The following is a 21,196-nucleotide window of genomic DNA, read 5'->3' on the forward strand; positions in this document are numbered from 1 at the left end:
AGAATTCGCTAAAGTTCTTGGCTGAGATCTTTATAACATCAAGAGGAAAATCACAAAGAAATTCCGCAGCCGTCTTTAGGGTCGATACTTGATCCAAAAGTTCATGCCTTGATACCCCCGCTTGGATGTCTCTGGTTAGTTCGCTGAGCCAGACTCTTAAAGCTCTTGCCACAGGCACTGAGGACATTGCTGCCTTCTGCAGGGAAGCAAGGTTGCAATGAGCTCTTTTTAGGAAGGTGTCAGCTTTCCGATCCATAGGATCTTTTAATAAAGAAGAATCATCTGACAGAAAAAAAGATCTTTTGGACAGACGTGCAATGGCTGGATCAACTTTAGACGGCAATTCCCACTCCTCCGGTGCTGCTGGGTCTAATTTGTATAGGGACTTGAAGCGAGGTCCTAAGTCCAGGCGTTTCTCGGGTCTCTTCCATTCCCTTTCCATAATGGTCTTTAAAATGAGCGGGAAGAACTCTAGATTTCTTCTTAGAGAAGTAATACAGATTATCTTTATCTTGAACTATATCTTCTTCCTCATTAGTTTCCAGACAACGCTTTACGCGTCTTATGAGCTTTTCTGCTGAATCCTTTTTCAATAGAAAAAATTCTTCGCTGCCTGCATCCGAATCCGAAGATAGGTCAGATTGCGAAACAATAGCTGACGACTGAGACATGTCATCTGAAAAATGATGATGATGATGATGGTGGCTTTTTTCCCCTTTGCTACCAGAAGAAGAAAGAAAATTCTGCATGTTTTCTTTGAACCAGGAAAAAAACTTCCGCTAATGAATCCTGTCGGCTACAATCTATACAGATATTGGATACCGCTTCTGGTGATAAGTGCTGTAGACAAGTGATGCATAGCTTAGATCTTGCAGGCTGCAGAACAGGAGTGCGTAACTTCTCTGCACAGAGATCACAGATGTCGTCTTGTAAATAATCTGGAAGCGGCAACTTGCAACCTGCACAAGCACAGTGCTTTATCTTTTTATGACTCTTCCGGCTCGACATCTATGAAAAGAAATAACTTTAATTAGATGCATAAAGAGAGTGCATAAGGGAGGCTAAACAGGCAGCAATACCTTTAGATACTCAGAACTCGGCTGCCTGGCACAGCAGACATGTGCAAACAGCCTCTGAGTCTCTAAATAGGTTCAAGACTTTGAATTTGCCACTCAAACACGCCCCCAACGTGATGACGTCACAGAGACTGGACGCTGCACAGGAAAAGAAAGTGCGCATGCGCCAGCAAAGAACGAGGCATCGTCATAAGAGGACGCGCGCGCCTATACAAGCCCGCAGTGCAGAACAGAAGAAGAGGTAAGTTTAACCCTTCCTGAACACTTACCCGGAACAAACAGAAATGAGCCAGGCAAGCCGCCGGCAGACAGCCCAATACTCACCCAGCTGTCACAATCTGTATACCCGGAACTAGGTCAGCCAGGCAGACGCACTGGACACCGACCGGCGACCTGCTACAGGCATTACCAGGCAAACGCCCTGGTAGGCTAAAGCCACAATACGTAAAGAGAAAGACCTGGCACTCTATATATGCACCCAAAATCGAGATAAGGTTGTTAAAATATTTGATTATTTATTTAAAATATATTTAAAAAAATAAACACAACAGCGTATAAAATAGCAGCACTATCTAATATGACATGACAGCATAAATAAATGGCTTCAATATAAATGAACTATCCAATGACATAAAATGGCAGCAGTGAACAAACAGCAAATAGTTCTCAAATAATCAAATAGTATCGATAATAAAATTCAACCATAGAGAATCCGCATTCTGTAAGTGGGTTCAAGCATAAAATGTTCCTCTTATACCGCAGTGGAAAGTGCAAAGAAAGTGCATTCAAATAGCAGCAATAGTTAATGTCCAGGGACCTCAGACTGTGTGCAGGTCTTTGCTATTCCACACTATCAAGGATGGATGACTTTAAGTGTTCACAATTCACAGTTGCTACAGAATTTCTGTGACAGCGCACGTATGGATCGTCAGTCTTTCCAATAACACACGGAAGGCCAGAAGGTACAATGTGGTAACTTCACAAGGTGGGGTCCCCACCCAGGTACAGTTACTAAATACCCTTGTTACCTTAGTCTGGAAGAAATCCATTATACTACGAATCATCAAGCCCGCATTCACACATCGACCAGACTAAGGTAACAAGGATATTTAGTAACTGTACCTGGGTGGGGCGCCACCTTGTGAAGTTACAGGCAACAAGCAGAAGAGACTTGTTTGGGCTAAAGAACACAAGGAATGGACATTAGACCAGTGGAAATCTGTGCTTTGGTCTGATGAGTCCAAATTTGAGATCTTTGGTTCCAACCACCGTGTCTTTGTGCGACGCAGAAAAGGTGAACGGATGGACTCTACATGCCTGGTTCCCACCGTGAAGCATGGAGGAGGAGGTGCGATAGTGTGGGGGTGCTTTGCTGGTGACACTGTTGGGGATTTATTCAAAATTGAAGGCATACTGAACCAGCATGGCTACCACAGCATCTTGCAGCGGCATGCTATTCCATCCGGTTTGCGTTTAGTTGGACCATCATTTATTTTTCAACAGGACAATGACCCAAAACACACCTCCAGGCTGTGTAAGGGCTATTTGACCATGAAGGAGAGTGATGGGGTGCTGCGCCAGATGACCTGGCCTCTACAGTCACCGGACCTGAACCCAATCGAGATGGTTTGGGGTGAGCTGGACCGCAGAGTGAAGGCAAAAGGGCCAACAAGTGCTAAGCATCTGTGGGAACTCCTTCAAGACTGTTGGAAGACCATTTCAGGTGACTACCTCTTGAAGCTCATCAAAAGAATGCCAAGAGTGTGCAAAGCAGTAATCAAAGCAAAAGGTGGCTACTTTGAAGAACCTAGAATATGACATATTTTCAGTTGTTTCACACTTTTTTGTTATGTATATAATTCCACATGTGTTAATTCATAGTTTTGATGCCTTCAGTGTGAATCTACAATTTTCATAGTCATGAAAATAAAGAAAACTCTTTGAATGAGAAGGTGTGTCCAAACTTTTGGTCTGTACTGTATATATATATTTTATCTATTTATTTACTGAGATATATATACCTTTTATCTTCTTATTCCTAATCAATATAACCACCATGCTTTACACCATTCCCTGCACCTTTTATTATTTTTTATTATTATTTATTATCTATTATTTATTTTTTACTTTTATTTTTATTTTTAATCAATATAACCACCATGCTTTATACTACTCCATGCACGGTCATTTTTCCTAAAAAGCATTAACATTAGACTGATCCACCCGCAAGTATTTTAAAATACGGCCAAATTTAACCATTGCAGCACCGCTATATTCCAATAGCACCTTAGTATATAATCTTTCTATTTTATATATTATTATTATTTTTTTCTAAAATAAATCAGGTCCACTATATATTTTTAAAGGGATCAGCAAGGAACTGAATGCCTGATGGCAGCCTTCTATTATTTGAGACACACACTCACCTCCGCCCCCTCCCCTCCCCTTGCTCCACCTTTGTTTGGCCTCACGCGCCTTTTTGAGTTTAAATAACCGCCACATGCGAATGCTGTTTTATGTTGTATATTGTCCTGATGAAGGGGGCTCTCTGCCCCTGAAACGCGTTGACTGAAAATAAAAAGTATTGTGTTATCAATACCTACCTGCTTCTGACTCCTGCTGACAGCACCATCCAAAAGGTTCAGTTTCTTTCTTCTTCTGCAACGATACCTCTCCCCGACGAATGCTTCCAAGGCACGGGGCTGGAACCTAGGCAGCAGCGCAGGCACCCTGCACGCTGACCGGGAAAATCAGCACAAGCTTCATATAGGTGTTGTGACTCCTCACAACATCATCTGGTAAGAGTTTTCACTTACCTTTTTACCAATTATTATACTACACCACACATGAGGCGCTGCCTCCTATCTCTCTCTTATCTTCAAATGATAATAGGTGAAATTCGATAACACGTCGTCGTCACAGGTGTTGAATTCCTCCGAGGCCCCAACAATTAGGCATTCACCGGACAGAAAAGGCCTTTTATGCCGCTGTATTTACATAAGACAGGAACCATTCTTTGTTCTGAGTGGTGGCGGATATGTGTGGGCTGGCATAAGCAAATTCAATTATAAGTGGTCGTCACAGGTGTTGAATTCCTCCGAGATCCATGCCTCATTCATTTTTAGAAATGTGAGGTAGTCCACACTGTCCTGAGCTAGGCGAGTGCAGTTATCGGTCATGATTCATGATCCCCCCTGCTGCACTGAACTTATTTTCGGACAGGACACTCGATGAGGGGCAAGCCAAGAGTTCCATGGCAAATTGTGCCAGCTCTGGTCACAGGTCAAGCCTGCAAACCCAGTAGTCCAGGCGTTCCTCGCTTCTCAGAGCGTCCACATCGGCCGTTAACCCGATGTAGTCGGACACCTGCCGATCTAGGCATTCCCTGAGGCTGGACCTGGAGAGCAGCTGTCGATGGGTTGGCTGCAAGAATGATCTCATATCCGAAGTAACCAACACATTTTCAAACCGCCCTCTTCTTGCATGCGCGGTAGGATTGGTACCCTTAACTGTTTTTCTGTGGGTAGAAATTCCTCTACCAGCACTCGCAACAGCAGAAGGCAGCATCTCTCGCAGCAAGGCCTGGAAATGCTGCATTCTGACAGCCCTCTGTGATGCTGGTAACATGTCCGCCATTTTATGTTTGTACCGGGGGTCTAAGTACGTTGCCACCCAGTACTGGTCCTTGCCCTTTATGCTTTTTATACGGAGGTCCCTCCTCAAACACTGGCTCCATTTGCACTAAATTGGAAGCGGTGGAGCACCCTGGCTCCTGCTTATTGCCCAGCAGAATGTCGTCCTCGGTCTCCTCCCCCCATCCACGGACAACACCAGGGATCCCCTAAAAGTTTAAAGCCTGCTCTTCTTACTCCTCCTCTTCCTCCCCCCATGCACCATCCTCCCCTGACTCCTCTTCAGACTCCTGCTGACTTGTCTCAGATGGAGTAACCCCCCTGGGAATTCATCCAGCATTGCGACTTTCTCATCTTCCAGCTCCTGCTCCTCGACGGCTTGATCAATGACATGACGCAATGCACGCTCCAGAAAGAAGGCGTAAGGTACAATGTCACTGATGGCGCCCTGGCTGCACCTGACCAGTTTGGTAATCTCATCAAATGGCCGCAGAAGTCTGCATGCATCGCGCATGAGCAGCCATTGGCGCGGTGAAAAAAAAAAACAAGCTCCCCAGAGCCTGTCCTGCTGCAGAGTTCGTACAGGTAGTCGTTAACGGCACGTTGCTGCTGGAGCAGCCTATCAAGCATATACAAGGTGGAATTCCAGCGCGTAGGGCTGTCTGACATCTGACGGGCAGGTGGTGTCGCTGCTGAACGTCAGCAAGGCTAGCCATGCCATGTAAGATCTTCTAAAATAGCCAGACATTTTCCTGGCCTCTCGCAAGACGTCCTGGTCCCCGGGGTATTTGACAATGAATCGCTGCATGACTGTGTGCCATGCACGGCATGTGTGTCATTTTGCCCTGTTTCAGTGCGCTCAGCAGATTGGCACCATTGTCGCACACCACTTTACCAACTGTCAAATTGAGCGGAGGGACGAGAGCCTGCTGCTTCCCCATACAGGGGCTACTCTGCACTGACTAACTAAACTCCTCCCTCTGTAAAGAGGCTGGGAGGAACCAGAAGGTTCCTCTCCAGAGAAACTATCTCTGCCTATGCTACCGCCATCTGCTGGTGTACAAGGTAATTACATTAACATAACCAGTTACATGAATGAATATGCATATTATTAGGAGATGACAAGAGTGACAAGAGGTACATTAGATAATATAAATTAGCACATAGGAAAGGTAAAGGTGCCATAAAGAGGTAATGGTACTCCGGGACATTACATTTGTGAAATTTGTCCTGCCCTTCTTAGCGAGAATTACACAGAACTTGCTGGCCTAAAACTAAGGTCTCATGCACACATTGTGTGCAGATAGCACAATGCACAATGACCCATTCAGTTCTATGGGGTCATGCACACATCTCTATTATTTGCAGATCCTTGTGGCCATTCTGTAAATGATAGAATATGCCCTTTTCTTTTCTGTATATTGGACAAGAATAGCCCTTTCTATAATGGGAGTGAGAAAAATAAAGAATGCACACAGAAGGAATCTGTATTTTACATGAGGTAGTATGCAAACTTGAGATTTAACAGACATCCACTAGAGGGAGTACTTGAGCTATAATAATTCCAACATCATTCATATTATGTTTTTCCTAAAGAGGTATTCCGGTTTTAATGATTACATTTATTTGAGACTAAGCAGTTATACAATTTCCTAATATACACGTATTTACAATTTTGCTTGCAGACCTTTATTATATCCGCACAACTGCCCCTCTCTGAAGAAAAATATATGTTATGCCCATTTTAGTCCTGTAAAATGCATCCATAGATCAGAATAGGACTAATGATGTGTCAGTCATGTGACCCTCAATCCCGTCATGTGACATCTGGCATTCAGTTAAATGTCCAGATACCTAACAGGTAAATAGCAGCTTATTGAGGTGCAGCACATATGTATACAGTATATACAGCAATACCACCTGCAGCAGCGTCTCATCATGTCTGTCAGTGTCAGTGAAGAAGCACATCTACATTGTTCTCCCTGTCTCCTCTATATGTGTTGTGTTTATAACACATAGACAGGCAGTCATTTTACAAATCACCAGAAAGCAGTCAGCCATGTAAACGCACATACAGTGAAGTAGCTGCTGTAATAACAATGGTTTCCACCATTAGTCAACAACCTGATATAAGAAAGGTTTGTATGCAACATTTTAAAGACATGTATATTTCAAAATTGTATAATTTCCTATTATATAAACAAATTAATTTTAAAAAAAACGGAATACTGCTTTAATAATATATTTGTTTCAGTAGATGAGAAGTAGAACTGTAAGGATATGTTCACACGTAGGGGATATGCAGCAGATTTTCTGCAGCTTATTATAGTACAGAAGCAACAAAAATCTGCAGGGGAAAATCTTGCTATGAATTAGCCCTGAACAGCTCGAGGTTACCACCATGGGAAAATCTTATTTTGAAAAAAGCACGAATTGAACAGTTCGAGGCTACCACCAGATTTGCCCCTGGTTGGTAGCTTTGAACTGTTCAGTCAGTGCTTTTTCATAAAGGACAACTAATTTAGATACCTTTAGGATTAATTTTCTTCCAAAAAGAAAAGATCACTAAGCTTATCTGATGCGAGTAGAAGTAAGATATGCTAATGTTCATATTTCCCAGAAACGCAGAGCAGCATTGGCTGGACTACAACACTTCTCATGGATACTAGGTGGTCTCCCTAATGATAAAGAGCACACTCCAGACCCCGACAAAGGCCACTCAGCTAACCAGAGTAATTTTCTTTTGAGACAATGAGGAATATTTATCAAAACTGGTGCAAAGGAAACTGACTTAGTTACCTATAGCAACAGATTCTACTTTTCATTTGTCAAAGTAGCTTTCTATCTGGTTTAATGGTTGAATCTAATTGGTTGGTATGGGCAACTAAGACAGATTTCCATTGCACCAGTTTTGATACATTTCCCCCTACTGAATTTTCTTGTTCTTTAGGAAAGGAGAACTGACTTGCGCTGTCTCATTCAGAAAACCATAATATGGGGACATTCAGTACTCTTGTCCTTTTCAAAGGTGAACTGACTTGCATGTCTCTTTTCCAATGGAGTATTACATGTGGGTCTTTCTCCTTTTTTGATTTTCACCCAAAATTAATTTCAAGAAATTCGCTCATCTCTTTTATGGTTACAAATATATATTGCAATTAGGCCGTCTGCACTTAATGCATGTATAATATTTCTATGCGGATTTCTGTGTGTTTCTGCAAAATATCCCCAACAAAATAATCAATTGCTAATTGCAGATTTTGGTGTAGATTAGATGCGGTTTTGCTGCAGATCGCACCCTTCATTTGAAAAAGCAGTTAAAACTGCAAACATAATTCACATTGTGTAACAGCGGCTGCTGTGTGCCACTGTTCCCCTGCTTACCGCCGTGGTCCCGGGCACCGTGTTCAGCAGTGATCTGCTGCCAGTGCTTCCCATTCACCGCTGCATTCCTGGGCTCTGTCTGTGTAGGTCCTGTTGCTCTGGGATCCGCTCCACAGTTTTCTCTCAGCCCTGGCCACAGCATGCTTGCTGCTTATTCCCTGCAGCACTTCCTTAAAGGACTTCCTGTCACTTCCTGTGCTTTATGGGTTAGGTCATGTGACCTTGCTGACCAATCCTAGCCCTCCTGTACATATATAAGGGGCTCAGCCCCCTTCCTAGAGGCCTCAGTGTACTGTCACGAACCAGCGGGTGTGAACCCACTGTGCCACGTGTTCTACCTCCTCTAAGGGCATTGTCTAAGTGAACCCCTCGATCTTCACAGTACCACAAGAACCATACATATCTGCAGACGGCTCAGTGTCTGAACCCTCGCCAAGCCAGATGGGCACTCTTCTTCTCCCGTTTTGATTTTGAGCTTCACCTTTGCCTGGCTGAGAAGAACATCAAGGCGTATGCTCTGTCTCGGTTATTTGACTTCTCCGACCAGCAGGAGGAGCTCCAGTACATTGTAGATCCTGCTGGCTTAATCACAGTGGCTCCTGTCCTGGTTAGGCTCCATTCACACGTCCGCAATTCTGTTCCGCATTTTGTGCTTTATGTTTGTTTGTTTGTCTGTCCTGTATGAGAGCTAATGCTCCTGATGAGCTTTTAGTGAGACACAACAGGGTCTTAAGTGCAGGCAATACTTGTGCGTTGCGTGAAAATCGCTGCATGTTCTATATTCTGTGTCTTTCAAATACTATGGTTATAATGGAAAATAATAGCATTCATTAATTCAGAATGCGAAGTAAAAGGTCCATTGTGGGGTTAAAAATAAAATAAAAAATGTAACTTACCTCATCCACTTGATCGCCCAGCCGGGCTGGTCTTCTTTCTTCTTCTTCTTGCAGGACCAGGCTGGAAAAGTACCTTCTGTGACATCAGCGCAGGTCCTGCTGAATAAAGATAGGATGTGGTGAGCGCGTTGACGTCACCGAAGGTCCTTTTCCAGCCAGGTCCTGCAAGAAGAAGAAGAAAGAAGACCACCCCGGCTGCGCGATCAAGTGGATGAGGTGAGTAAAAAAATTTTTTTTTTAACCCCACAATGGACCTTTTACTTAGCATTCTGTATTCAGAATGCTATTATTTCCCCTTATAACCATGTTATAATGGAAAATAATAAAATATACAGAACACCTAACCCAAACCCGAACTTCAGTGAAGAAGTCCGGGTTCGGGTCTGGGTACCACAGTCACCCTCGCTATAAACACTGAACATCGGAACGCAATCGCAGTCAAAACTGACTGTAATTGCTACCTACTTGCATGATTTTCCCTGATCGCAGACACAACGCATCTGGACCCAATCCGGACACGCTCGTCTGCAAGGAACCTAAATCTATTAGCTGCAGGGGATTGCACACAGTGGCCACTGGATCCTCACCAGAGGTGGTTTGTCTCACCTTTGTGTGGTGGGGACCGGTTAACTGGCCACTGGAGGTGCATTAATTGGAGGCCCAAATAAGTAGTTGGACCTCTGATTGTGGCATTTACAATTGGTATGCCACCATTTTGGAGGCCCCTTTAAGTATTGAGGAGGATCAATGAAGTGACATATAAGTTATATCTGCCTCTCTCTCTCTCTCTCTGCGTATTCCTAATGCCTTCCACATGTCTTTACTGAAACCAGTAGTTCTTAATCGCTTCTCGACGGCTCTTTCTACTGCAACTCCGGTATCTGAAGATTCTGACAAAATATTTGAGGTCAAAGATATCCTGGATTTCAAGAAGCGTGGCAAGAAGACCTACTATCTTGTGGATTGGAAGGGCTTTGGTCCTGAGGAGGGGTCTTGGGAACCAGAAGAGAACATTCATGCTCTGAATTTGATAAAGAGGTTTCTTTCTCACCCTAGACTCAAGAAGATGGGGAGTAAGGGGGTACTGTAACAGCGGCTGCTGTGCGCTGCTGTTCCCCTGCTTACTGCTGCTGTCCCGGGTGCCGTGTTCAGCGGTGATCTGCTGCCAGTGCTTACCATTCACTGCTGCAGTCCTGGGCTCTGTCTGTGTAGGTACTGTTGTTTTGTTGTTTTGGGATCCGCTCAACAGTTTCCTCTCAGCCCTGGCCACAGCATGCTTGATGCTTGTTCCCTGCAGCACTTCCTTAAGGGCCGGCGCGCATCACTTCCTGTGCTGTATGGGTTAGGTCATGTGACCTCGCTGACCAATCCTAGCCCTCCTGCACATATATAAGTGGCTCAGCCCCCTTCCCAGAGGCCTCCGTGTCAAGGTCCTTGTGTCCTGCTAAGGTTCCTGATATCTGCCTGTCTTCCTAACTCGTACTTGTATTCCTGGACTCTGCTACCTGTTTGATCCCTGCCTGCTTGCCTTGACTCTCCTGTTGCCGACCCGGATTGCCTGACCTGTGCCGCCTGCTCTGACCAATTGCCTGTTTGACTTCATCTCTGCCTTATCCTTCGGTCCTGCACTGTTGCTCCTGGTTACGCCTGCTGACAACGCCTGTACCTCTGGTACTTTGCTTAGGTACCTCCTGGTCCACCTGGACTAGCTGCCTCGTGTGCCAATCCTCCTAAAGAGGTAGCGACCTGGTGCTCCCCTCAGGAAAGTCTATCCCCACCATCAGGGGTACTGTGAAGATCGAGAGTTTCACTTAGACAACGCCCTTAGAGGAGGTAGGACACGTGGCACAGTGGGTTCACACCCGCTGGTTCGTGATACATTGATTTGGAAATCTGCAATGCAGGTCAATTTCTGGACGGAAACAGTCAGCAAAGTGTACATAAGACTTGTGTAACCTCATACACTTTGCTGGTACTGTACTACGAGTTTTTTCCACAGAGAAAAATCGCACATATTCCGCAACATGTGCAGGTGGCCTTACAAGTCGATTTATCTGATATCATGTTTTTTAACAACACTTTGGGGGTCATTTATTAGATATATGCCATTTTTGGGGCGTATCTCTCTCGCATATTTGGTCTCAAAGGGAATTTGGGCCCGAATCTGCGAGTTCCCCCGCTAATGCCGGGTCTAAAAAACAGGGCGTGGCATGGGCGGTAAAGGGAGCGGGCTGGCTGGCCCATCTAATTTACAAAATGATAACTGTTTTAGGCATAGAAAATTATCTAAATCTACGCCAGCAAGGGAGCTGGTGTATATTTAGGCCGGCGGTGGATGCGGCGATGGATCTCATCTTTTGCTTTGCAAAGGCGAAATCTGCACTGAAAATGCGCACTAACATTTGACATGATGCAGGTCAATTTCCATGCGGAAAATTTCTGCACCATGCACATGAGATTTTGAAAGTCTCATCTATTTGCTGGTACTGTATTACACTGGATTTTCTGTACAAAAATACGTATAGAAAAATATCTGTGTGTAATACGCACCATGAAGAGCATTTATCAATTGCGCTGTTTTTGCTGTAACTTTTAAATCTGCCTTTGGTTTCTTCTGCTGCGTGAAATTTATGAGAGCGCACAGGTTTTAATATTTCAGTATACTGGGATAACAGCCTTCATGAATGTCCCCCCATGTGCATATACACTAAGACTACCTGCATACAATGCAGATTACGCGTGGTTTATCCACGTGGAATATCACGTGGAAAAAACTGCATAACACAGTACCCGCAAGTGTATGACTTTTTTTTTTTAAATCTCATGTACACTTTGCGCATGTTTTCATGCTGAAATTGACCTGCTATGCGGATTTTGAAATCCACAGCATGTCAACGTCTGCAGATTTTTTTGTGCTTGTAATGCAAAGGGTGAGAATGGGGTAAATCCACAATAAAATGCACAAAAACATAAGCAAGTAACACATGCAAATTTTAAAGTGGAAATGCAGAGAAATCCACACAAAAATCCACACACAGATTCTGTTTGAAACCCCCCATCCACTGTACAAATAACCTAAGGGGTATGTGGCCAAGAGGTGGCCGTGACACAACTGAGACACACCCATGAACCCCACAGCCACGGACGCCACAGCAGTATTCCATAACCTCGTTAGAAATAAATTGTTTATTTATTGTTAATTGGCATCTGCAAAATAGCATGAGTATAGATAGAATACCCCCATGGCTAGCATGGGCAGGTAGGTCTCAGCAGTGGCATCTAAGTCTATTTTTACACTAGCCTTTCTATTTTCTGGTATTGAGATCAGTCATAGGGTCTCAGTACCAGAAAAAAAATGCTTTCGTTTTGTCTCCATTCATTGTCAATGGGAAAAAAACTTCAAAATCCATTCATTGTCAATGGGAAAAAAGCGCTTCAAAATGCATTCTGTTCCGTTTGGTTGCGTTCTCATATCGGAGAGAAAACCGCAGCATGCTGCAGTTTTCTTTCTGTCGTGGGGTGCAAGTCAATGGGGACAGATGTGTTTTCTCTGACACAATCTGACACATTAAAAACTGATCCGTCCTCCATTGACTTTCAATGGAGTTCATGACGTATCCGTCCTGGCTATGTTACAGATAATACAACCGGATCAGTTCATAACGGATGCAGAAGGTTGTATCATCAGTAGCGGAAGAGTTTTTGCTGAACCCTGCTAGCCTAAGGCCCCTTTCACACGTTGCGGGAAAAGGTGCAGGTGCGTTGCGGGAACATGCACGATTTTTCCACGCGAGTGCAAAACATTGTAATGCGTTTTGCACGCGCATGAGAAAAATCGGCATGTTTGGTACCCAAACCCGAACTTCTTCACAGAAGTTCGGGCTTGGGATCGGTGTTCTGTAGATTGTATTATTTTCCCTTATAACATGGTTATAAGGGAAAATAATAGCATTCTGAATACAGAATGCATAGTACAATAGCGCTGGAGGGGTTAAAAAAAATAAAAAATAATTTAACTCACCTTAATCCACTTGCTTGCGCAGCCCGGCATCTCTTCTGTCTTTTTCTTTGCTGTGTGCAGGAAAAGGACCTGTGGTGACGCTCACTCCGGTTATCACATGGTCCGTCACATGATCTTTTACCGTGGTGATGGTTCATGTGATGACCGGAGTGACGTCACCACAGGTCCTGTTCCTGCACACAGCAAAGAAAAAGACAGAAGAGATGCCGGCTGCGCGAACAAGTGGATTAAGGGGAGTTAAATTATTTTTTATTTTTTTTAACCCCTCCAGCGCTATTGTACTATGCATTCTGTATTCAGAATGCTATTATTTTCCCTTATAACCATGTTATAAGGGAAAATAATAATGATCGGGTCCCCATCCCGATCGTCCCCTAGCAACCGTGCATGAAAATCGCACCCCATCCTGCACATGCTTACGGATGCTTGCGATTTTCACGCAACCCCATTAATTTCTATGGGGCCTGCGTTACGTGAAAAATGCACAAAGAGGTGCATGCTGCGATTTTCTCGCAAAGCACAAGTGATGCGTGAAAATCACCGCTCTTGTGCACAGCCCCATAGAAATGAATAGGTCCGGATTCAGTGCAGGTGCAATGCTTTCAACTCACACATTGCACCCGTGCGGAATACTCACCCGTGTGAAAGGGGCCTAAGGCTAGTTTAACACTTACGTTTTTCTTTTCTGGAGTTCCGTCAAAAGGGCTCAATGCCGGAAAAGAACTGATCAGGAATATCCTAATGCATTCTGAATGGAGAGCATTCTGTTGAGGATGCATCAGGATGTCTCCCGTTCAGTCATTTAAACTGATCAGGCAAAAGATAAAACTGCAGCATGCTACGGTTTTATCTCCGGCCCAAAAAACGGAAGACTTGCCTGAATGCCGGATCCGGCATTTTTTTCCATAGGAATGTATTAGTGCATACAAAATACCGAATGCCGGATCTGTCCTTCTGCGCAGACCGAAAAAAAGGTGAAAAAAATAAATGCCGGATCCGTTTTGCCGGATGACACCGGAAAGATGGATCCGGCATTTCAATGCATTTTTCTGACTGATCACACGGGCGTGTGTGCCCCGTGGTCTTGCTGCGGCCCGCAAAATGTGGGCCGCAATGCACGAGCACAGTCCGTGGGGCAGCCGCAGCAGATCGCGGGCCCATTCACTTGAATGGGTCTGCGATTTGGCCGTTCCACAAAAAGATAGGACATGTTCTATCTTTTTGCAGAACGAAAGTACGGGACGAAACCCCACGGAAGCACTCCGTAATGCTTCTGTAGGGTTTTGTTCCGTGTTTCTATTCCGCATCTCTGGATTTGCAGACCAATTTAAGTGAATGGGTCAGCATCCTTGCGTGATGTGGAATGCCCACAGAACGGCACCCATGTATTGGGGATTCGCAAATGTGATTCGCAATACGGCAACGGGGCGCACACGCCCCTTGTGAAAGAGGCCTAAGTCTAATAACAGCCACACTATATGGCATTACCCAAACACTAGATAACTGATGGGTCATTTTTGCCATATTCTTATAAAATTGGTAAGAATTTTGAATGTTTATGAGCTGAAGTTAGCTAAATTCTCATACATTTTATAAGAATATGGCTTAAATGAGTGTTTATGAGCTGTCAGGAGTTCAGAGATAAAAGGCATAGATCACGCCATTAGAGCAGCTCCCTGACAGTGAAACTGAAGGCTGTAGAACAAAAACAGTTTTTAGCCCAAAATAAGTAAAATGCAGTGGTAAAAAATTGCGCCCAGGTGTTCAAAGCCTTTAAGTTGTTGGTATTTCAGAGATAGCACCTATGACCCTCTAATTCTACTGAGTTAAAGTTAATGTACAGCAGGGAAGGCAATGAGAGCCGATTAAGGTCTTATTCAGACGGCTGTAGTGTTTTGCAGATCCGCAAAACACGGATACGGGCCGCAGATGGCCGCATCCCTAATAGAAAATGCCTATGGTGCCATATTCAACAATAACCTTTCAACAAAATTAATAATACACAAACACTTCAAATGGATGAAAAGGCCGCGGTCTTTATTAAATTATTAGGTGTTACATAACTCAACCATTTAAACCAATATAAAACCAAATTAATAATATTCAAGTCCATTTACTGAATTAATTTAAATCCACCCAGAATTCTGAGCGACTAACCCCCCCTCAAAAGAAACAAAGACCGCGACAAAAAGTTCAGGGAGGGTGGGCGGGACAAGCCTCTTCTCTGTTCTTGACACGGCGACTGAACTCCTCAGGTACGATACCTTCTTAAATAGGTAGACTTCCCGCCGAACCGCTCCGCCAACCAATCCAGGACCTAGATAAAATTAGAACAGGGCCCAGTAACCAGACAGCAACCGACTTAACCAATAACAATCACTGGCCCCTCAGCCCAACTGACCAATCTTGAAGCTGCCCGGTATCCGGCTGGCTTACATCACCTGCGGAAGATAAAAAACACAAGGGAACAGAACAGGGGAAAAGGGCAGAAAACCCAAAGCCCCTAGCAACCTATGTTTCAATGGCACCATGAGGTGCAGAGCCCATTCAGGCTAAGCCCCTATCATGGTGCCATATTCAACAATAACCTTTCAACAAAATAATAATACACAAACACTTCAAATGGATGAAAAGGCCGCGGTCTTTATTAAATTATTAGGGGTTACATAACTCAACCATTTAAACCAATATAAAACCAAATTAATAATATTCAAGTCCATTTACTGAATTAATTTAAATCCACCCAGAATTCTGAGCGACTAACCCCAACAGGCAAGTGAGGATTCATCCGCACTTGCCCCCCCCCCCCCCCACCAATAAAACCGCAGCCCTTTCAATCATTACTTGCAAACCATTAATAAAAATGTCAAGCCCGATATCCGAGAGATGAATCAAATCCTCTCGATATAACCCCCGAATTGACCCCTCCAACTCCAAATGACGATGAGACCAGCCATTCACTACTGGCATGAATTTTTCCAAGCCTCGATTAATCCTTCTACGAATCTTATCTAAAAATCTCAGCTGAGGATTGTTCCACAAAAAACGAGGGATAATCTCTGAAAAAATCAAAACCACCCCAGGGATGCGCTTATTAATATAAACTAAATCTCTTTTCATTTCAGCTAATAAATCTAGCGTTTTGTTTCTACCTAAATCATTCCCACCCACGTGGAAAATAATCACCTGCGGAGGTAAGTGTGACTGCAACTCCCCTTTTAAAATAGGAACTACTTGACTCCATTTCATACCTCTGAACCCAAACCAATATAAACAAACAGATGGAATATTGAAAAATACTTGCTGGGAATAATTACGGACCGAAGATCTCTTTTCAGCCCAGAAAATGAACGAATGTCCCATAATCCAAATTCTAATCTCCTCAGAATCTGAAAAAGAATTATAATCATCACACTAGATTAGGTCTAACATATGATCTATAGAAGTCCGACTCCCACCTACCAATTCTTTTTATCAGAGCTCTATCTAAACCCAATCTAGAAGCTTCCGTAGCTGCCCCGATACGAAAAGAATGAGATGAATAACGCTCCGAACCTAAACCCAACAAGCATAAACATTTCTTAAAAACAGCATTGAACTGAAATTTAGATAAAGAAGAACCATTCTTATGAATCAAAAAAGAACTAACACCAACCGGGCTAACCATAAAAAATTCCTTAACTGCCTGAACGGGACAAACTTCAGAATTACCCAACTTATTCAAGGAAAAAAACAAACCTTTCCCCAACTGATCAGTTTTTGACTTTGACACTGAGATCAAAACTGAATCACTACCCAACTTAACATCCAAAAAACCTTATTGAGAAACTGACCGAGTATTTGGTGCCACTAACTCACTTAATCTAAAGGCCCCAAAAAATGCTAAAACAAACGCCACTTTAAACAGCCGGAACTCAAACAAAGAAGACGCTACCTGCTCTAAAACCGACACTAACTTCTTTAACAGCTCAAATGTAACAGGCCTACGCATATCAGCTACAAACGAATCTTTCCGAATACCCTTCAACAACTGCTTCACAATAAATGAACTATTAATCGGAGCAAGACCTGCTAATTTAAAAAAGAAAGAAATACCCGCCAGTGTCTTCTGAATGGCAGAATATCCCAAACCCATCCTAACTAAACTACAACTAAAATCTAATATTGAACCTATGTCACCTTCAAAAACCCTTAACCCCTTAAGGACCGAGGACGTACCGGTACGCCCTATTTCCCGAGTCCTTAAGGACCGAGGACGTACCGGTACGTCCTGACTTAAAATCTGAATTCCGGCGCCGCGGGGGTTAATCGAAACGGGATTTCGGCTGAAATCATTCAGCCGGCATCCCGTAACAACGCAGGGGGGGGTCATTGGACCTCCCCGTAACGGCGATCGCAGAAAACCGCAGGTCAATTCAGACCTGCGGTTTTCTGCGTTTCCGGTCCATTCGGGTGTCCTGTGACCCGATGAACCGGAAAAAGACTGCGATCGGTGGCGTAATTTTACACCACCAATCGCAGTCCGAGGATTTGAGGAGGCGGTGCTGGCCCTGGTGCTGAACGCCGCTGTCCAGGGTGCTGATTGGTGCAGGGGAGAGAGGCGCGAGATTCAAACTTCCTGCGCTCCTCTCTCCCCTCCTCTTCCTGTCCAGCACCCTGACCGTGCAGCATCGTCCAGCACCAGCTCCTGTGTCCCCCTAAATCGGCATCCATCACCCTCCTGCACCCATCGCCACCCAGGTAGGTTAGGGTCAGTGAGGGAGAGGCACCTTTAGGCAGGGATAGAAGGGAAAAGTTAGAAAAAAAAAAAAAGCACATTTATTCCAAACTTTTTTGTTTCAACTTTCAGACCCCAGACCCCCCCTGCCACTTGCCCCCCCCCGCATCCCCCCCACCACCAGCCCCCCCCCATCCACCAGCCCCCCCCCCATCCACCAACCCCCTCCCCCCACCACCAGACCCTTCCCCCACCACCACTTTTTTTTTTTTCTGCGTGCGCTGACTGGCCGGCACTTTTTAGCGTCCGTCCACTGTTAGCGCATCGCCCGCCCCACCACCCCACCGACCGCTGGCTTTGCCTGGACTTTTTAGTACGTGAACACCCGTGCCCCCACACACACGCACATAGAATAAAGGTTTACACGCACGCACATACACACGCACACACACACACCCATGGCCCGCCGGGTGTTCTCGGCCGAGGAGGCATATGCCCAGATTGCCTCCGACTCTGAGAGCCCCAGTGAGGATGAGGATGACCCCACGTTCCTTTTGTCATCCGCATCCTCCTCATCATCATTGGATGACGATGAGCCACCAAGGCAGCGGAGACGCCGCCAGGCGGAGCCAGGGGCCACACATGCTAGGGATCCTGTGGCCCACCCTAGTACGAGCCGCCCTGGGGTTCGTACTGGTTTCCCGGCCCACCAAATAAGTTCACCGGAGCCCCCTGCCGATGAACTTAGCTGGTGTCCCCCAGTGGACTTTGAGCCTGAGATTCCGGATTTCGCTGGCAATCCTGGAATCCAGATTCCCACAGTGGGGTTTACTGAAATAGACTTTTTTAGGTTTTTTTTCAGTAACCCACTGGTGAATTTGATGGTGGAGCAGATGAATCTGTACACCCAACAGTTCGTCACTCAAAACCCAGGCTCAGTTTTGGCTAGACCCGGTGGCTGGACGCCGGTCAGTGCAGCCGAGATGAGGACATTTTGGGGCCTCGTGCTGCATATGGGTCTAGTCCAAAAACCCAGTGTCAGGCAATACTGGAGTGGGGACGTCCTGTACCAGACCCCACTGTACAGTATGGTCATGACACGTCACCGGTTTGAGGCCATCCGGAAATGTCTGCATTATTCCGATAATGCAGCATGTCCACCCCAAGGTGATCCTGCCTATGACCGGCTGTATAAGATACGGCCGGTCATCGATCACTTTGGGGCCACATTTCAGCAGGCCTACGTACCTGGAAGGGAGGTCGCGGTTGATGAGTCTCTCAGTTGCGTTCAAGGGGAGACTCAGTTTCCGCCAATACATTCCCACAAAGCGGGCGAGGTATGGCGTGAAGCTATACAAAATTTGTGAGAGTACCTCAGGGTACACTTACAAATTTCGTGTGTACGAGGGGCGAGATTCCCGTATTCAACCCCCAGAATGTCCCCCCACTCTGGGTGTTAGCGGGAAACTCGTGTGGGACCTTATGTACCCACTGCTGGATAAGGGTTACCACTTGTACGTGGATAACTTTTATACCAGCATTCCCTTGTTCAGGTCCCTTGCCGCCAGATCCACGTTCGCTTGTGGGACCGTGCGGAAAAATCAACGCGGCCTCCCTGCCTACCCCCTCCAGGTACCTATCCCCAGGGGTGAGACCCGTGCACTTACCAGTGGAAACCTGTTGCTGGTCAGGTATAAGGACAAGAGGGATGTCCTTATGCTGTCCACAATCCACGGTAACAGCACCACCCCAGTCCCTGTGCGAGGTACCGCGGCAACGGTCCTCAAGCCCGATTGTATCGTCGACTACAATCGGTATATGGGAGGAGTTGATCTCTCTGATCAAGTCCTCACGCCATATAACGCCATGCGCAAAACCCGGGCATGGTACAAAAAAGTTGCGGTCTACTTGGTGCAGGTTGCCATGTACAACTCTTTTGTACTATCCCGAAGCGCTGGCAGCACAGGGACATTCCTCCAATTCTATGAGGCAGTCCTCAAGGACCTGATCTTTTCGGACCGGGAAAGAGCAGGCCGGAGTACCTCGGGAACTGGAGGCGCCCGGATCGTCCCTGGCCAACACTTTCCAGGTGTGGTCCCCCATACTGGAAAGAAGGGACGAACCCAAAAAAAGTGCAGAGTGTGTCATAAGAGGGGGATACGGAAGGACACCACAACTCAATGTGACACGTGCCCCGATCATCCGGGCCTCTGCATTATCGATTGCTTCAGGGAGTATCACACTTCCATGGAGTACTAAATTTTTATAATCCCCAACAGTTCACTAGAGAACATAAAACACTATGGCTCTCAGACATTGGAGACTTTGGAGACTTTTCCCCAAAAAATATTAGTTTTAGTGCAGGCATCCTCAAACTGCGGCCCTCCAGATGTTGTAAAACTATAACTCCCAGCATTCCCAGACAACCTACAGCCATCATCAGGGCATGGTGGGAATTGTAGTTTTACAACATCTGGAGGGCCGCAGTTTTAGGATGCCTGCTTAGTGTCTCCAAAGTCTGAGAGCCATACATATTGGGCATCGTCGCGTGCGTAAAAGTCGTCGCTATAAAAATAACTTTTTACCAAACGCCTCGGATGAACGGTGTTAAAAATATAAAATAAAAACGGTGCCAAAACACCTATTTTTGGGCAAAATTTAAATTTAAATCCATTTTGCCGGTAATAAAGCAAGGGTTAACAGCCAAACAAAACTAAACATTTATTGCCCCAATTCTGTAGTTTGCAGAAACACCCCATATGTGGTCGTAAATGGCTATATAGCCGCACGGCAGGGCATAGAACGAAGGGAACTCCATACGGTTTCTGGAAGGCAGATTTTGATGGACAGTTCTTTTTTTTTACACCATGTCCCATTAGAAGCCCCCCCTGATGTAGCCTAGACTAGAAACTCCAAAAAAGTGACCCCATCTAAGAAACTACACCCCTCAAGGTATTCAAAAGTTACTTTACAAACTATGTTAACCCTTTAGGTGTTCCACAAAACTAAATAGCGAATGTAGAAACAATTTTAGAATTAAATTTTTTTGTTACATTGCCTCAAAAAAGAGTAATATAGAGCAACCAAAAATCTAATTTACCCCAAAAATTGTCCCAAAACAACAACCACCTTATCCCGTAGTTTCCTAGATGGGGTCACTTTTATGGAGTTTCTACTCTAGGGGGGCATCAGGGGGCTTGAAAGGGTACATGGTGTAAATAAACCAGTCCAGCAAAATCTGCCTTCCAAAAACCGTATGGCGTTCCCCTTCTTCTATGTCCTGCCGTTTAGCCAAACAGTAGTTTACGACCACATTTGGGGTGTTTTTGCAAACTACAGAATCAGGGCAACCCATTTGAGTGTTGTTTGGCAGTTAACCCTTGTTTTACTCCTGGAAAAAACTGATTATATTGGAAAATTTTCCAAAAAATAGAAATTTCTAAATTGTTTCTCCATCTGCCATTAACTCT

The sequence above is a fragment of the Bufo gargarizans genome, chromosome 1, assembly GCF_014858855.1.
Source record: "Bufo gargarizans isolate SCDJY-AF-19 chromosome 1, ASM1485885v1, whole genome shotgun sequence".
NCBI classification, from domain to species: domain Eukaryota; kingdom Metazoa; phylum Chordata; class Amphibia; order Anura; family Bufonidae; genus Bufo; species Bufo gargarizans.